This window comes from Anopheles moucheti, chromosome 3, assembly GCF_943734755.1.
Source record: "Anopheles moucheti chromosome 3, idAnoMoucSN_F20_07, whole genome shotgun sequence".
Classification (NCBI taxonomy): domain Eukaryota; kingdom Metazoa; phylum Arthropoda; class Insecta; order Diptera; family Culicidae; genus Anopheles; species Anopheles moucheti.
In genome coordinates this window covers 49,538,616-49,555,677 of record NC_069141.1, presented here as the reverse complement: position 1 = coordinate 49,555,677, position 17,062 = coordinate 49,538,616, and the positions used below count along the sequence as shown (strand labels likewise).

The following is a 17,062-nucleotide window of genomic DNA, read 5'->3' as shown; positions in this document are numbered from 1 at the left end:
TATTGACACATTTATCATGCCTTAATTCGTAAGTGATTCCAATACCGACCGTACAGCCTCAGCAACGTGCCCCAAAAAAGCTCTCGGAACCTCTCAATTCTTTAACGACTTCTGTAGCCGCTGTCCCCAGTTGCCGCAGACGCTTTGCCTCCGGCTAGCATATTAGTGTGCCGAAGGGCGCAAAACAAAACACCAACAAACTTCATGGTTTATGTACCAACAAAAAAAAAAAAGAGAACACCAACCGTATCTTCCCAGACCCATCAAATTGATCCCATAAATCAAAGCCAACCGGTGGAACAAACAAAACACACACTGAAGGCACAGCTCTGAGCGCCGCATGAAGAAAAGTGTGAGAACAAAACAATCAACACTCACGGGGATTGAGCTTTTTTTTCGGTTAAAGTTTGGCGTTCGATTCAGTGTTAAAGGCAACATTTCGACTATGTTTGCCTGGATGTTGTTTTCTACTGTCCTTTTTCCTCGCTCAAGTGAGGATTTTTGATTTTTTGTTGCGTTATTTGCCCAATTTTCGGTGTTTCTATTTTTTTATATTATTTTCCTCGCTCTTTTTTATTCATTTGTTTAGCCATTCGACAAAAAAAATCAGAACTTTATTTGAATCATGCTTCTTCCTTCTTTGGCATAACATCTCAATAGCAGTGTACCCGGGGTTCAGCTCATGATATCGAAAGCACTACATCATGGCCTGCTTGAGAGCATAATTTAATGGCGAAGGTGCACCCGCTAGAGGTACGCTTATTCTCAGCCCATCCTTCCTTCCAACGAGCTTTTTTCCACCCACCGCCACCATCTTCAAACGCCATTACAGTAAAGCATAACAAAGCAACCCTCAAAACGTCGCGCAGGTCCAAAACTGCCGCCCGGGACCGGACGGCAAAAGCTTTTCCCTTCAGTACTACATCTTCTTGTGCTCCTACTCAACACAACCAACAATGAATTTTCCACCCGTGCTGTGAGTGGTTGCGGTACGGGCCCGATCCGAAAGGTTTCTTTCCCGCTCGGAACACGCAGTGGCGAGGCGTAGAATGAAAATGATCAAAACACCTCCCCTTTCATTGCACCTGTTAAATGGAATGTTGAAGAAGGGGATAGAAAAGAAAACAAAAAAAACGCCACCCCCCACTCAACCCCTGGTACGCTTGACCGGAAGTGGTAATTGAGGGCAAGGATTTCGGAATAAATATCCCATTCGGGGGGGTCAGTTTGCTTACTATTTTTTTGTTTTGTTTTGTTTGGTTCTCTCCTCGACACATTTTTCTTTTGCCTCCATCGTTCAGAATTTTCCACACCTTCGAGCCCACCTGGACGATCGATACGGCACAACGATATGGTGGAGAAATGAGAACCCCCCATTAAAATTAATCGATGCTTAGGACGAATATTGTTGCTTCGTATAACTATCTCGCTTGCGTTACAGTGCGCCTATCAAGGGAGTTATTTGAGGGTGGAAAAACATCCACCGAGTTCATTGACGGACCCTGGACAATGTGAAGCAAAAGTGGCTAGTGCCCGTACTGGAAATTCCCAGTTAAGAGTGCGCTCGGGGATTCCCCTTTCGGACAGGGAGAACGTTGGAATAAATAAAACCCCCATCAAGCATTGAAACGCTGTCCACTGACTGAACCGACCAGCTGCTGCACACATGCAACACAGACTGACCTCCCTCCGGGGGGCTGTTCACGTATACGTTCGCCGCACTCTTTCGTACAACGTAACGCTGACCCGGGTGTAGTGCATTACAGCGGTGCAGTGCAGAAGAGAATTATGGACGGGCCGGTGTAGAGGTCTATTTTCTTCAGAAATTCACTCGGGCCATGCAATTACCGGGTTGCGGGCTAGGTTTCGCTCTCGGCCATACATGCAACGTGGCGTGTGCATCTTTCGCATGTTGTCTATTCCAATCTCATGTCTTGTCCGAGCATCGGTCGTTAACCTTTTCCGTTTTTTGCTTCATTCTGTGAACGACACCGGCGGTTTGATTATTTATTGACAAATGGTGGTTTGGTTTACTTTGTACACCGGTGTGCCAGTGCACTTTCTTTTAATAATACGCTGATCTGCAATATTTCCACGACTCGATTGTTACATTGCTATCATTGTGATGTGATTTTGTGGTTTAACCTAATGTCTTCTGCATTTTTTTACGGTAAGGAATTATGCAACAATTATGCGTCATCATAATTAGAAAACTTTTATTATCTTACGACCTATTTCACAATTTTAATACACTCAACATAACTCTGTCTAAATGTGCATGGCATAATTTATCGCAAACATTAGAAGAGAACCACTCATTAAACTATGTCAAGCGTACGTTTACAACCGAAGGCAAACCGGGTTAAGCTCTGGTAGCTGCCACGGTCCCGATTCGCCTTGCTCTCCATGCGGAAACCCGACACGACATCAACGCATCAAGTAAGTGGCTAAAATTTGCTCACGTATACAACACTGATTCCAATCATTCCACTTAAACGCATTCCACGCATCTGTGACCTCGCCAATCTGCTGCTGACAAATCGCGCTAAAACATTATATTTCGATGTGGTTTCACCGTCTCGTCTCGACCATATAATTCCGTACGAAACACGTGCCTCGTTCGCCTCGTTCGTGACCGGTGCCTACTCGATATCAAACTAGTGCGGAAGAAGGCATTCCGAAGCACACGCAAAAACGATGTCATCTCGTGTATGAAGTTGATTTCTACCACTATTGGGTATTTCTAGTGTTTGTTGTGTGTACTACACAAGGATATTTTGCGATATATAATGCATTTTAAATAAATAATTTAAGAAATACACACTCCGAATATTTGCCGATCATGCATTTAATTAATATGTGAGCTAAATGTTTTGCTTCGAACCCCATCTCGTAGTGCATGATTCGCTTCTTTAGTTCAAATATTTGCATTTTTGTTTAATCAATCTAGTAGCCTAATCTGTCGAATATGCTCAAAGTTATTTGTTTTAAACTTCCCTTTCCTTAACTTTTTTTCTTGCTCCTGGACGTACTGCACCAGTGGATTAGGCTGTGGTACTTCTAACATTTTGTTCAACTGTTGTCGTCAACATTATGACTGTAAATGCTACGAAATCGGATGAAATGGTCATATTTTCATTCTTCTTTGTGTTGCGACACAAGGGAGGCGGTGGAATATGTTTGATATTTGCTGTACACTGCTTCTGGCAACATTTGTTCAAATTCTTACTCAATTCAAGATTCTCTCGACGCTTTTATGTAGTCGATTGAGACACTATTTTCACGAATTTAATTGCTCTGTATCCTTGAACTCTGAATCCTCCAGATCGTTATCCGTATCATAATTAGATATGACAGAAGTCAACGGTAATACATCCCTATCCTCGTCGTTCAAAACACATTCGATGAACCAACATTCAATTGAATCGTATCTTCATGATCCACTCCTTGGAACTTCCTAACTTTGAAGAACTTCGGACATAAATTTTCGACTTCATCACTCGTTTCTTCATAACTCATATACAGCTTCAGATTATGCCGCAAGTTCGACAAACACTCGTGATACATTTGATTCATTAGAACATGATTCATATTCAATTGTTCATCCATGCTGACACAACGCTGAACCATAAAGGTCGGGTGTGATTTCTTGTGCCTGTAATACTGCTGAAAGAGCACAAGAAAGTATCGCGTTCATGATCAATGCATTCGTTGTCAATTTCATCACCTGACTGCCAAACTTCGCTTTGCTCATCCAAGACAGGCAAATCCTTTTTCTATAATTCTTTCGAGAGGGTCGAACCATTCATTGTATTTGCGTCCTGCTTTATTTTGCAATGGATGCGTAAGAAGTGGCTCAAGTGAGGCAAACCAACCTACGACGATTTCATTTCTCTGTCTCACCATAGGTCAAGAGTCTCATTCTGCAACATCCTGTCGGTTTGTTCATCCGTTGCGTCAAGTTCTTGGAGTTCCTCCAGGCAATGTCCAACGCAACGAATTCAACATCAGTTTCAATTCTATGTGTTCCGATTGCAACGTTTCAAAGTAATTGTGTAGTAAATTACGCATATTACACTGACGAGTCGTTGCAAGCAATGGTAACAGAGGCATCACCATACTGCTTTGCCAGCTCGTTCATGCTGCGCTAAATCGGTGAACTCGTTTCCACAGCGCGTACAGAACGACGGTACAATTGACAAGTTCAAATGCTTCTGCCTGTTCCCTATGTTTAGTCGGTTCAGACAACCATGGAGTAGCGGCATTCCAGTCTTGCCCACACTAATCAGTTCAGCGAAAAAACGAAAAATTGACGTAGTTCCTGTGTAGATGAGTGCACAGTGTCAACACTACTTCGATTTCGCCCATCTTCAACTTTACCCCGACAAATGTCGCGCTCACCTTCGAAATGTACTGTCAATTGTTTCAGCCGCCCCACAAAAGTCGTATTCTTTTTGATACTTGAATCATAGCGAGAAAAGTTCACATCAACCGGACGGTTCTACGCATTCAACTCGGCACAATCAGCATTCTCGATGGTGATGGGCTCTTTGTTGGAAGGTGGCATATTGCCATGTTCTACTTTGCATCAGCCATAGTTAACGGCCGTATAGCAGTAGTAGGGGAGTAGGATGCTTGGATTGATTATCAGCATGACCCGTGAACTACGCGACCCTACTTGCATCAGTACACTGTACCGCTCACTCGTCCATTCTCTGATTGAGTACGCGAATATTGTGTGGTGACCCACCGCAACTCGACCCTTTGCACGCTTGGAATGCATTCAGCGCCGCGCCACGCGTTTTGCATTTCGTTTCTGGAGTAGCGGTCCATGCGACTGCCCCCATTAGCAGAGTGTCTTCATCTCAGATTGGGTTTCATTGCTGGACTGTTAAATGACAGCATTGATTCTCTTCTTGCCAGAATTAATTTGTGCGTGCCATCTAAGCTACTCCGTGCTCGGACAATGCTGCTCATCAAGGAGATGAGAACATCATTTGGTTCTTCCGACCTCTTTGTAAATACCTGCTGCTACGACGCCAGTACCGCTTTTGAGCCAGGGAGGGTCCGGTGTACGTCCCAACAATCTCAATGTTTGAATTATTAGGATTGTAAGCTAGGAAATTAAGTATCAAGTATAAATGAACCGGATAATCGGAATGACATGGCAAATGAACTATCGAATGAACTAGAAATGAACTGTACATGGATTAAGGAATAAATGAGTTTCAACTGGACCATCGACGTGGTTACATCTATCCTTTGTGAAAATTGCAATATCGAACACTCAATGTACTCTCGTCTTCAGCACTTCTTACGTATTAATCGGTGAAGCAGTATTTCTAGATGTTTGACAAAAACAACAGTAAATCTATGCAAATCCTGATGTAGTTTACCACAGAGAAACTCACTGACTCATTGCAAACACGGACTCATCGAACATAAACTAGCTCGTAAAAATGACGCTAGAAGTCGTTATCGAGTTTCGCCCGTTGCAATGAAACTTTGTGTATGAAATTCAAAAGTTACTAAAGTGGGGCACGCCATTGAACTGAGCTTATAAAATGCAACTACAAAACTATTCAATTTTGTTTTTGTTAAAAATTTTTAAACTTAATTTTTTAAATTACTAGAAATATTATCTTATTAAGTTATCATCCTTTACTATCCCACATTCCGTTGGCGGAGCGAAAATATCATCATGATGATGCCGTGACGCCATGTCAATGACCGTTGCCAAAAAAAGTAGTGCAAAAGTAGTTTTTTTTTTCAGCCAGTTCCTAACTGAAGGCCCTTTTTGAGGAGGTTTATGCTGTTCCGATTTGGCTTTTATACTAATTATTTAAACTTCCTTCCTTCCTTCGATTCGCTCGCTTCGTGCCCAAGTAACCGGAACGCGGATGTAACAGTGTCGCACGCCGAGCAAATATGGTTATGTTTTTTTTGTTTTACCTGCACGACCGCTGATGCTACGACATTGATAGAGCTTTTAATGGTTGATGGCCTTTCAAATTTATTGCGCTATGTAGCTAAAGCCGTGGGGAATGGCATTAGACGCTTTACGCTAGTGGCCTCCTCGAATTTTTAGGGTTTTGAGCGGTGCATTCTCCTAACCGCGACAAGTTGTTGCGATTTATGACAGCGGAATGCTTCGTCGAACTAAAGCAACCTTCAAAATTGGAACATTTTTTTCTGAGGTTGGTATTTCCTGTTACTTTAAAAAAAATTAAGACGTTTCTGAGTGTACAAAATTTGCAATAATCACCGTTCTTTCGATATCTTCTAGCCAAATAGCTAAATAGGTGACAGTACGACCATCACTGGAACACTTCATTGCTTACTATGATGTACATAGGGATCAGGGTCGAAATAATGCTTTCAAAGCAACAGTAAAATGTCGCGCATTTTACTAAATTCTTACTGTGTTTTAACTAAATCATTAGTTTTCTATTTTTTCAAGGTTTAAGTTTTTTTATCTATAAAAGTTATCAATTACTTTACACTTTGATTATCTATCAATACTCGGATGAAGAAGCTCTATGTCGTCGAACATTCTTCATTCTCTAGTACGAACTACTAAAAGCAAAATGGAACAACGCAATAATTACATGAAATCATTGAATGACGTAGGTACACGAAAATGGGTGCTATTGTCTTTCACAACTTATCCCATTCTTCGCCATTACCGCATACCTAAAATAACGTTTACCTAACCACCATACCGAATCAGACAATTGTTCAAATAAACGATTATAGCAATGAAACAAAATAAAAAAAACATCCGGCTAGAAGCATTTTTTTTCTCGTCGGGTATACCCATACGGGTGTTGTACTACATACGATGCTTCTAGTCTAGCGGGTTTTATTATTCGTACCCCGCTGTTCCTGTTCAAACACAAATTCAGCCAAAGCAAATATCGGCTCGTGATTCCTGCCTTTGCTGTACGCCGGGAACACCTTCGGAAAGGTTAATGAGGGTGTTGAACAAATTATCAAACAAACGTGCCACCGTTGATTGTTGGTACAGTTTAGGGTGCTGAATTTCTGTTTTTTTGCTGTGCCTCACATAACCGCACCAACCCCACACAATGTACGATGTCGTTGCGTACGGTTATGTTTGTTTCGGTGATTCTTCTGTTCATTGCGCCCGGCGGCACGCTCACCGGCGGGTAAATCATTCATTGGAACCGGGTGTACCGCTAAAACGGAACGTGGGTTTAACGTTTGTTCTTTGCCAAATTTACCACCAAATTTACCGTACCGATGATCGAGGGCCGGTGGTTCAGGTGCGTATGCCATATGCAGGTGCGCGACCCTAGTGCAACGAGCACACTACAGCGGAATATGACGTGCGTGACATCCAGGCATGACGCCATCAGACAATGGACTGCATGTAAACGGTATGGTGGAACGTAAAATTTCCACAACCACCGACATATGCACCTGTTGGCATGATTGATGGACAGAGCAAATATTAAACACTGTCTACCCTGGGTCCACATCTTCCGGCATCCGGGTGTAAGTTCAAACTGGTACAAATCACTGCCGAAGGACACACGAACGACACGATTGGTGATCGTAATCGAAGTGCACTTCCGGTCGGACATGGAATTAATTCCATTACTGGCACAAAACCAACCGGAACGCCTGTCGTCATCTGTCGGGGTCGTGAGAAAAGGTTTACAACTGGTGTCACTGCGTTAACATTTTAACGAAGCATTCTTCCGCTTAAGCTTTGATGGATGCTTAAACAGATTTCTACTGTTCGGGCTGGATGTATTTCTGTCTAAATGTTGCACAAATTGATTGAAAAGTGTATGCGTGAAAATAATATTTCTTCCTCAATTTACAGTTGATTAGCTACACGTTCAAGATGAATCTTTTCATCAAGGAAATAATCATTCCACCATGGTGTGAGATACACACTCTTTCACTGTGATGCAGATGAGGTTAACTACCGCTGCGAGAAAACGGTTTCTCGCAATTAAGACAAAATTGCACAAGTTGGAGCCAAATTTGCACGGAAAGCTCCACCACAAAACCTAATTCCAATATCGGATTGTTTCAGCATGCGAGACATCACGGCTCGCTCCTCCACAACAGAGCCGATTCGAAAATATTCGTTCGGCGCGTTCGAAACAACCAACGGTGGAATGTGCAGTTGCATGTGTGTTGATGAATTAACCATCTGCCTTAAATTGTCTGCGAATCGATGTGGAGCACCATTACCGATAGTTCGGTACAAGTGGCCCAAACTGTGCGAAGTATCGTTTTTAGAAACATTCCACGCGTTAGTTAAGAACGTACGCACCACAATTTCGCACCGATATGAAGGACCCACGGAAGAACAGTTAGTAACGGATTCGGATGTTATTGTGTCGGAATTGTTTTCCGCGGTTCGATACGCTTCGAGTCGACCTGATCGATTCGAGTGTTTTCAGTGCGAAGGCGCTCTACTCTAGCGCGGTGCGAATATTAATTGGAAGCTTAAATATTCATTATGAATCACGCTGCTCTTCCCGCATTCACTTCCATAAGGTAACGTGAATTCAATAAGCAGTCACGGTATTATCGAGTGGGAGTCGAAAGTGAACGGAATTCCTCTTCGCCATGGCTGGATTCTTGAAGCACAAGGCTTAATCATCGCTGCGTAGCAGCTCGTTTTCCATCGTGGAAAATTGCTTTTTCACTTCATGTGTAGCACGCGTTGGAATGCTGCTTCGAGCTCACATGGACACTTGTACACACACACACATACACACCCGTGGGCATATTTTCGGTACAAACGCGAGCTTACACACACACACACACGGGGTGGACTGTCGTATCGATACAATCTGGCACAAAGTTAGAAGCTTTTCTCAGAATGTTGTATCCTGCAAGTCACGTTCGAGTGATTCAACCCGGTTTTCCGTACGAACCATTCCTATTTCACCCTTGAAATGAAAACACTTTAAGAACGTTAAAGCAGTGGTGCTTTAGCCCAACGAACGGGGCGAATCTTTCCGGCAAATCAGGAGAACACCGTCGTAACACAAAGGTACGGACAACCTACGCAATATTCACCTAGCAAGGGACACAGCGCTTTAAATCACACTAATCACAACCCACAACCCACACCAAACGTAACCGAGCCCGACATTTCAAGCGGCATGTGTCACCAAACGGGGATTCCAGAAGTATCCAGAAGTAGTGGTGGATCACTCTCTCGAGGAGGTGGCGATCGTTAGTCAACACCGAAACCGAGGTGATAATGATCACATCACCCACTATCCATCCATCTGGCTGTTGGAGCCCCACCCCGGGCCGGTTTCAAATCGCGATCGGTATCGGTTTGTCACACCGCCATTTTGCCCATTGTCTCAAGGTTTAGCACAACGTTCTCTGCCCCCTGCATACAACACCAAACAGAAAAACCCGTCCCGGAGAAACGATCGCACCAACTAACCTGCTTCGTGCGGCACTCACAAACGACTGAAACGACTTGCCATCGCCGGCGGACAGCTAGCGGGCAACGCACGTCTTGGACCTTCACGAGATGTCCCTCGCCGATAGTACTCACGCGCACGACCGCAAGTCGCACCGGGGAAAAAGACCCCGATCTTCGGGCTAGCGGCATTTGGCTGGCCGCATCCGTCTAGGCGTACCAATGCTGTCGCGTCGTACACGATCGCTAAATACGGTCACCGTGAAGTTAATTAGTCTGTTAGCTGAAAGCGAAATTAATAGCACCGGCCGCAACAAGTGCTCTACAACTTCCTTCCAAACGGGTGTTTAGCTGCACAAATGTGTTTCTACCAGCAAACGGTGTTCGGGTTCGGGTTCCGCCAACTTGTTACAACTGTTGTTTCTGTTTTACGACAGGTGTATGAATAAAATCAATTTCAAATACTTTGCTACGGACAAAACTAACAGTGCATTATCACAGATTTTTTGAAATATAAATAAGATATTGATTACTATCTTAAATTTCTTGATTTAATTTTTATTTAAGGTCACAGATAATAGTTAGCTCACCACAGAAAAGAATAAAACAAATAATTTTCTATTTTATTCAATAATACAAATCAAATATTACATATATAATCATGTTATATAGTTACATACACAGGCGTAATGCAAGATCGCACTGCGTGATCCCATCTGGTCATAACTGTATATTTTAAAATCACAAAATCACACTTTATTATATTTAAAATTATCTTCTTTGTTCAAATGGACGGATATTGTGTGTTTTTCATGGTAGATTAAGCCTTGCTGCAAATGGTAATTTACTTCTTTATTAATGTTTTGAAAGCGATAAAGGCATTCCATGTTCAATCTTCTAGATTCCTTTGCTTTGCTTTGGAATTAACTGTGTTTTATTGTAATTTTCAAAAAAAGAGGAAAAGAAAAAAGTTTATTTCTCTTCCATCCTATTTATTGTAGATTATTCGAATGATCTGTTGCGGTCCCAAAATCTCGTGCGCTAAAGCTCAGTTTAATACACCAAAGCAGATTGGATGTTATCTGAAATAGTTCTGCTCAGCACAGCATCACTCACCGCAGCAACACCGTAAAATACATACAGCATGCCCTTACGTGACAGGCCTTCCACTGTGACTCAGTAAAGCATCACGTCAGGAAGGAGAGGTAGAGTTTGAGTGATGACAAATAGATAGTAAACCTTTATGTGTTAAAATAGTATAATTTGATCAGTAGAGCAACAATGAAGTTATTCATGAAGATTCAGATCCCTCAAAAGACTAAATTCTTTTCGTTTCGGGTTTAATTCAATCTTATTGTACTTTTTTAATATAAAATTCTGTTCAATTTTTAATCTTACTGCAGTTTACGTATGAATCTAGGGTAAAACTTACGAAATTTATTCTAACGTACTAGTGATTTTCTGCATTTCATGGTAACTTCTAAAAAATCTTACTCTGAACGAAACATGCAACAAAATATCGATTAAACTTGATATTAAATTACACGAACCAGAGTGATCGTGAGTGATTTATAGCATTCTTGTATCAGGTCAAGCCCGCGAAGCGGTTGTAACGCCTGATAATAGGTAAGTAATTAGTAAACTACCAGAACATGAGCCAGTATTATTGCGATTTTTTTTGTAAGTTTAAAATTTAATTAAAAAATGTGAAAACAAGTGAGGTATGCTTTACACCTCAATACAGGCGTCCATCATGCGGTACACAACCTAAACAAGCGAATAACAAATTTGCCATTCGATCACATTAGTTTCACACGTTATGCCTCATTAAAAAAAAACCCCCCGCTAGAGAAGCTTCTCTAAACGTGGCTGTTTAAAATTCAATCTGTGGTACAATCGCCGCCGGTGCATTTTATCGATTTTCGCACATTCTCACCGTCGTTTAAAACCATTTATCGTAATGAAGCAACCGCGCGGTGAACCATAGACACAGAACGCGCCAACTCGCCGTCCGGAAAACCCCGGACTAGTATGGATGTGTCCTGCGAACACCCAGCAGCATCCATTTGCGATATGCTCGCGGGAATGTGACAACGGATGAAGTTTACCACAATCCCATCATCATCATCATCATCATCATCACCATGATCCCGTGAATCGAAAACAAAGCGAGTGCGTAAAGAATAACATCGGAAACAGCGGACAAAAAAACAAAACCTAGGACCTGATATAATAACGGAAAACCATAACCCGCCCGTTAAGCCGTGAATGATTGATGAACATTTTCATTATTAATGCAATTAATCTAGCATAAAACGAAATTTAACAGCACATTACTCGGACTAACTGCCGGCTTCCTCGGTGGTGGTTTGGTTCCACTGTGCTGCCCCGAGCGGGGGGTGTTGGTGTGAAGAATACTCGTCTTACGCGCTTACAAGAGCTATGACAATATCATTCATTTTGCGGGCGGAACTATTTTTTATGCTGGTTGCAATTTTTTTTCTGTGTGTTCCCTGCCGCTACCACACAGCCGCTTAGTCACGGGACAGAGCTACAGTTTGCAGTGTGGTTTAAATTTTGGCAAGCTTTGCGTTGCCCACGCTGCGCACCGCTGTCTGTATCTATGTCCACCATCCCGCTATCCTGTTTTGGGTACGTTCAAACTGATATTACTGCTCTGGGGTGTACATTGTGGTACAAACTTTGCGACAGTGGGTGGTTAACCGCCGGGAAAGTTTCTAGTGCCCGGGTTAGTGACCGGACAATGGAAATGACTCGAGCCTTGTTCGTGCTCTCGCACTCAAGACAAACTTTACATATTTCCACAGACGCAGACCACCACCACCAACACCGCCAAGAACCAATGTCAAAAGGCGACGGTTGATGAAGGGTCGGGTAAGCTAAATCCTTTCCGTTACGGTGCAATCATGGGATGCGAAACCTGTAGATGGGTGCAAAACCATGACCTTCGCAATCGAGCATGATACATTGAACTTGCGAGCTCAGCTTCGGAGCGGACTGTAACGAATGGACCTTGAGCAATGATTTGCAATTGCCGATTCTCTGAAGCAGGAGCTGCAATTAAGAGACAGCGATTGAGTATTGAGCGAAAAAGGAAAATGATCGCTGTTGTACTGCTGTCGATGGAATTTATGCACGGAACGTGATGTTTTGTTAATTCTGTACAAATTTTAAATACTTTGTAATGGAGTTGTTGCGAACGCAACAGGGCAACAAACACGCGACACGAGTTCACTTTTCTTAATGCCTTTATTTAATACCTTAATCGTAGGCTCACGGGGAAGGATTAAAAAATCAAGCGTGTTCTCTACCGCGGTTGGCTTGTTACTGGGGCCCAGTTCGCCTGATTCCACGCGTGTCCTCCGGTCATCGCCTTTGCCAACAGGTCATCCCTTTTCCTTCGTGTGTGAGTGAGCGCGCCGGACTTTCTCCACTCAGGGCTAGATTCACTCACGCCCGCGCTTTCTGTCAAACCGGCTGTCATCGACGTTGATGTTTGTCAACAGGAGTGTTCTGAAGTTTGGTCGCTCCAAAATGTGGGAATTTTTAGGTAAAACTTATAGGATTTCCTATTTTTTATATACATTTATTTTTGATTTTTGATTAATACGACGAAAGCCGAAATAATTTTTGATTATGTTAAGATGTACCCTACGGCTGTATAGTCAGCCCATTTTAGGCTGAAGAGAGTAATTTAAGTATAATTCCACAAATCCAGCTTATATTTTGCCTTAGCTCGAGAACTTTCGACTATGGAATTCTACAAACTATTTAAAATAGTTGTTGTGCTACTATTTCAATCTTCTTTTATGAGAATGCCATTTTTTTGTATTTGGTTGAAACATTTGGTGGGAAGTCAGTCATACTTACGTAATTAACAAATTAGTGCCAATGAAGGATGCTAATTACCTGCAAAAACAGACAGAAAATCCGATTAGTCACATCGATAGAATTTACAGTTTAAAATTTGTGGAAATATAATTATGTGAAAGAAACAATGCTGAATACGGTTATTTTAATAAGAATTTTCTGATTTTTTGTGGCTAATAGAGTTCCATTATTGTTCCATTCAATGGTAAAGTGATCGATAATCTTCCCATAGTATAAGCTCTGGCTTAGATAGTGATCGACGAACCAAACGTATACGCGGATAGTGCATAGTGCGGGTTTCCCATGGGAGGAAATTGTACGGTTGAAGCTAACCAGTGTATGAATCATTTGTCCGGGTTTTTACCAGAACCGGTGCGTGTTGAACCAGATTATGATGGACAAATTACAAGCATGACTCAACCGCACCGATCATTCCGATGACCGCAGAACCATCCCTATCTCCGTATTCACCGCCGGAAAGAATGATTCTGCAGCAAGCAGCGGAAAGCAATCGGTTGATAGAGCATCAAAGTGAAACATCATTTAGCCGACTAACAAGTTCACGCTTGAACAGTAATGGCGATCCCGAATGGCGACGCACGCTGAGATCGGTGCCATGTGCGAATCGAAACCGCACACCGAGAGCGTCTGTACAATCTAACCAAGTAGGCTTTTTTTTGTTCATTTTTACCTTGACAATGTGTCGTTTACGTTAGCTTCGTGATCGGCGTGAGAATTTTGTGAGCCGACTTTGAATTTGCTGCATGTCGATGGACATCTGGTGGCGTAAAAGGCACTTTTTTCGCTTGATATCACAATGCTCTAAGGCCTTGCAATGGACAGCACGGTTATGGATGGTGCAGCGTACCTCAAAGTTCGCCATCATTCGCAAAACCCTAAAACCCGCTAGGTCAGGAAAGTTAGAATTATTTTCTGTTTGCGTGTCACTGCGCTTCACGGTCAACGGTTTTTGACTTTTGACTCCGTGGTTTCTTGCCTTGACGCACGTGACAACGCACATGGCGGACGGACGGTTAGTGGACAGCATGGAAACAATCACACACACACACAAAGCGATCGCTTCACTCACCAAACGATGTGGTCAGGTTTGGAATGTTTTTTTTTGTCTCTCGACACTTCCATTCGGTCACGAATTTGTGCACACGTGCAACCGAACCGGAATATGGTGTGGGATAATGTTGCGCCAGGGGTAACGCGGGAGCAAGTAAAGGTTTGCCAGTAAACCTGTGGTATTAACACATCGGAATGGTCGTTTTTGTACCGCCAACACATGATCGACGTTTTTTTTTTGCCTCCGATGGTATGCAAGTCGTTTCTGGATGGTCAATTCAGCCCGCTGGCTCCGTAAGTGCGTTTCGATGCTTGAGCTACCGAGCGGGGATTTTTTTTTTGTGCTTTGTTGAATGAAGGTCGCTTTTTTATTATTTTTTCTCATCTAGCGAAATATGTTTCTTCAGCACAAACAGATCAGCGCATTTACTTTGCATCGCATTGCAATTACTGGGCAAATTGTATGACTTTTTTAACATAATTTTTAAATTACTTTATTTATTTATACTAGCTGCAAACAAGGTGTAATGTAAGCAATTAAGGTGCGATATAGTAATAATTAATTAGAAGAAAAACCAACATGAAAAGCAAATATGATTACGTTATTGATTAATACGCGACATAGTGCAATACAACAGAGAGTAACTGCCTAACATAATCTAAATCATAATTTTTGTGAAAACCGAGAAATGTATATTACAAGAAAGTAAGTTTCGAGAAAGTTTGAAAGAGGTTACACTTTTCTATTGCATTCTAATTGTAATAAGACAAATAAGCCATAATAATGATACTTTAAATGTAAAAATTCTTTAAAAATACTTTTTTTTATATATTCATTTGAAATTTTAATTAATTCTTTAACAAATACTAACAAAAAAAGTAATACACAATTTTGCAATGAAAGAAACACTATAGTTTAGCTAAAAAATCGAAAATGGTATGGTAAAGAAGTTATAAATCGTGATCATACAATAAATTCAAGCGCAACGCAATACGATAAAAATGATAATGCAACATGAAACATCAATTCGATATGCAAAGTCTAGCAAATGAAATGATAACAATGAAAACTACACACCAACAAAGATCTCAAGCACTGCTCAGAGTCTTCCGAAGTAAATGAAGTATCGCTGCTACTAATGATTCACCAGCAAGACGAACTACTTCCACCCCCTCAAAAAGAAACAGAAATCTTACCCGGACGATATAAAAACCAGCACTCAGATTTATCGTCCAAATAATCCAGCAATTAGGTAAAACACCACCAACTGGATGAAGCCACCATGCTTGCAGGCTGTCGCACTGGAAAAATTAATCTAACGCCATGCTCCGTTGACGATGACGATGACTATACTTGACGAATCTGAGGATCATATTTCCCCTAATGACCGAACTTCGGTTCCGAAAAAGCTCGACTCGGCCTGAATATGATATGCTACCACCGCACGATAAAGATACTCGTTGCGCGGATCCGCCACCCGGTGGACATTGGGGAGCTAGCGCAAGAACCGAACATTTCAGCGTTGGGCTCTCGAGCACTCGAAGTGGATGAAGCTAGCGCCAGTCACCATTTTACAGAGCCATTCATCTCGAAAAAAGACACTCCACTCACGCCACAAGTGTCCACAATTAATGAGCACGATTTCCCACGCTAATGCCGCCCGCGACCGCGTCGGCATCTTCGTCGTTACTGCTCAAGGCGCATTTGAGATTTCGTTCCCTGTTTTTTTTTCTTCCTCCCGGCGAATGGATTTATTCGTAATAAATCGCGACCCAGAGTCCAGCTTCTATCTTCCACAAACACACACGTTTTCTTAGGGGCACCCATTGCAGCGACTGACCTCGGTTTGACCAGTACGATCAGAATCACTCGCTCGGAATGGCTTCATGCCCGTGCCCACAGTCAACAGTGGCTGAGAGATTTCTGATGATTTGATTTCCTACGCCAACCGTTCGCACAACGAATCAAGATGAATGGATGGCGACGGAACAAGCGACGGTCGACAGTCGGTGCAACTTCAAGAGGCACTTCCCACAAGATAGGCCTCGAATGAAGCGTTTGAGAGACGAGCCTTGAGTTTGAAGTACCGCAGGAAAGTGTCATCTCACCCCGGAGGCCTTCGTCGTTAGGGTTTGTCTTTAATCCTTGCCATGGAGTTGCTTTTTTGGGAACGTGATTTGATATAAACGGCGATATGCAATGTGGAGACCCGTCCGCTTCGTTTCGGTTCTCGTCCTCCGTACGGAGCAGGGATCAAATGAAGAAATTAAGCAATCGCACGGACCTAACCACAATAATCCACCAAAGGCTAGAAAAAGATGCGCACGAAAGCGGGAGTGAATTATTTTTATTGCCCTCCTTACGGAATAGCATTCTACGGAGGATTCCCGCTGGAAGCGTAAGCCCTAGTCGGGGTGCCTCCGAATTATAGCCTTCCAGCCAACTCCCAGGCTGAACAGTCGTTGGACGGTGTTTGATAAAATGCAAATTTTCACTCGCCACGCTCGCAAGTAGCACAGCGTCAGATTGAGCCGTGCACCAGGTACTATAGACGGAGCGCTACCGCTACCCGGTATGTTTAGAAGTTAATGACTATATTTCGTCTCTTAAGTGCACTTTGCAGCGTGGAAGCATGAATTGTTACCGTGATGCGCGCTTCTCCACGGTAGGCG

At 42.6% G+C, this 17,062-nt stretch overlaps 1 protein-coding gene across 5 annotated transcripts in view; it reads right to left on the bottom strand.

Annotated features, from left to right (window-relative positions):
* Positions 1–17,062, bottom strand: part of LOC128303314 (putative ferric-chelate reductase 1 homolog) — a 43,446-nt gene that overhangs the window by 3,385 nt on the left and 22,999 nt on the right. Inside the window, exon 3 of one of the 5 annotated variants that reach the window (XM_053040231.1) lies at positions 13,319–13,357. The exons of the other annotated variants lie outside the window; for them this stretch is intronic. The gene's annotated coding sequence lies outside the window, so the exon portion shown is untranslated. The remainder of the gene's footprint in view (positions 1–13,318; positions 13,358–17,062) is intronic. 5 annotated transcript variants of the gene reach the window in all.